The following is a 3,025-nucleotide window of genomic DNA, read 5'->3' on the forward strand; positions in this document are numbered from 1 at the left end:
AATGGCATTTTAGTTTTGTTTCATATTATTACTAATGGCAAATAAACACAAACGGATAACGATTTATCTGGGGCTTCAGGGGAAATCAGTTTAAATTATTAGTTTTTGATTCAGTTCAAAATACTTAAAATCTTTGGGGCAAGTAAATAAAAAGCTGAGTGAATTTAAACTGTTGATGTAAAGAATGACTGTGTCACTCAACTGTTCTCATCTCATGTAAATCATGAACTGTTTGTGTTTTGTTTTAATGCCAAATAAATAATAGTACATGTAATTATTCACCATGTGTGTCATTTTTAGAAAGTTTAAGGTCAAATTCAGTTTTGTGATCCACTTGTTTTCTAATAGATCCTTGTAAAAAATAGAGACAAATAACAAGTCTCTAATTTCACGTTAAAGTTGTGTAAAGTGCTGTGTTTGATACCCTCAAAGTGTAAATTTTATTGTTATCAAAAATGTGTTTATGGCATCACACATTTTTGATGATATTCAATCAAAAAGACAACCTCAATTGAGTTTGAGTTTGAGTTTGTTTTTGTTGTCCGATGACATCGTGTTCTAAATTTTGCTCTGAAAGAGTATTAAACAACATGATGTTTTTTACAAAATTGTAATGCGAGGTAAACTGCTCACAAAAAGTAAGGAAACTTTTTTAATTCCAGTATACTTGTTATTATTTAATACTCTCTTTGCATATGGTATATATCATTGCAAAGCTGAACTGTTCCTCTTTAAAATGATACCACATTTGCAATGATTACATGTTGCTGGACTTGGCTACACGAATAACAATGAGGCAAAGTCACAAACCAAATGTGCCAAAATTACCATTGTCTGTGAATGGTCAATAGGTAATGCTCAATAATCGAACCGTTCAAGCTTTTCAGAACCATTAATGATTTACAAAATGATTTGCACCAGTGAGCTCATCGGACAGTAACCCTCATTTCATGAAAAACACCTTGTTTGATGGGTATTTGCAAGACGATATTCTACAGCCGAATGCAGTCCCATATTTGCAGACTCTTGGACCAAATGCCATCTTTCAAGATGACAACGCTCGCCCCTATCGAGCCCGACGGGTGACTGATTACCGGAAAAATGTTGGGGTGCACCGTATGAATTGGCCTGCTAAAAGTCCAGACCTGAATCCCATGGAACATCTGTTGGACCAGCTTGGCCTCGCTGTCCGCGCCAGAACCACCAACACATCAACTGTGGCTGACCTAACCAGGTTGCTTAATAAAGAATGGAACGACATCCCTCATCATCAGCGCATCACAATACTTGTGTGCAGCATGAGAAGAAGGTGCCAGGCTGTCATCAACGCCTTCGGATCATCCACTTGTTACTGAACTTTTTGTATCAATAAAGTGTATTAAGATCAGTAAGTTGTCTTGCTCTATACCAAATGTCTTGTCTCAATAAAGTGAATTAAGATCAGCAAGTTGTCTTGCTTGTTTGAGTTACAGTGTCAATTTGATTGTTCAGACAGTAACACAAAATTGTTAATTTTGGCACATTTGATTTGTGACTTTGTCTCATTCTCATTAACGTGGTCAAGTCCAGCAACATGTAATCATTGCAATTGTGGTATCATTTTAAAGAGGAACAGTTCAGCTTTGCAATGATATATACCATATACAAAGAGAGTATTAAATAATAACAACTATACTGGATTGAAACAAATTTCCTTACTTTTTGTGAGCAGTTTAGATACTTGAAAGTTTCTCCACACTTCCACAAGCACTCTATCTATTGGCAAACAAGTGCATCACAAGACTCAAACTGACTTGAAGCCCACATTTAATGCTGCTGTGCTTATATGTAATGTCATACTTTGGTAATAACCCCGAAGAAACAAATGTGAAATTAATAACCCAAAGCCTCCATGTTATAAAGGACGGTTAAAGCATCCTATAAAATTATTTTGTCTGAAATTACCCTGTTAGCTAAAAATCAATAAAGGTGTGTTGACAATTTTTAATCTCAAAAACTTATCTCTGGACAAAAGATTTATTAGGAAAAACAGTGCCCCTAGGTACAAACATGGAGGAAGAAAATAATAATAAACTTGATAAAATTTTCACTTTGGTCATAAACAATATTAAAGCTATTAGAAATTTTATTAAGACAGATATTATGGAAGATCCATTAGTTGAAAAATATTTTCCTTTTTACAATTTTTAAAATACAAGTACACTCCTAGAAAACTACTTGTTTGAATAACACACAGCCTTCAAGTAGTGCACTGTATTTAGCCTCTTTTCTTGTGTCGCCCTTCACAACCCAAACTCACGAACTAATAATTATTTCCAAAAATATAATTTATATTTTGATTATGTAAGAAAGATTGAGACATATATTAATTCCTGATCGCCACTATTTTAAAACTAAAATTATTTAAATTAACCAATTATTTCCTTTAAAAATATAATATCCTAAAGCTAAGAATCAAACTAATTCCTAGATTAAATAAAAAATAACAAATGAAGCTACCCTGAAGCACCGGAGAAGGTTACGCTACATGCTAAGCTGCACGTTATATTGCATTACACATTCTGCAATCTGAACATTGGTCCACAGGCAAAACTATGTAGACAAGTAGGCTACATAAGAGGTAACTCCAACAACTAGTCAATGTTAAAAAGGGTTGAAGCATAGGTTGCCCGTAGTAATACCCTTAACTACAGCTACGGCTGTTTAAAGGAATTGGACACCTTTGGTAATTGTCAAAGACTAGTCTTCTCACTTGGTGTATCTCAACATATGCATCAAATAACAAACATGTTAAAATTTGGTTGTCAAAGTTGCAAGAGAATAATGGAAGAATAATACACAAGTTGTGTGCTTTCGAGACCTCAGCTGAGGTCTCGAAATCAATTCAAATATTTTAGTGAGAAATTACTTCTGTCTCAAGGACAAGGTTACTTCAGAGGGAGCCTTTTTTTGTCACAATGTTTTATACTATCAACAGCTCTCCATTCTCCATTACTTGTTACAAAGTAAGTTTTCATGCCAACAA

The sequence above is a fragment of the Asterias rubens genome, chromosome 1, assembly GCF_902459465.1.
Source record: "Asterias rubens chromosome 1, eAstRub1.3, whole genome shotgun sequence".
Taxonomy (NCBI): Eukaryota; Metazoa; Echinodermata; class Asteroidea; order Forcipulatida; family Asteriidae; genus Asterias; species Asterias rubens.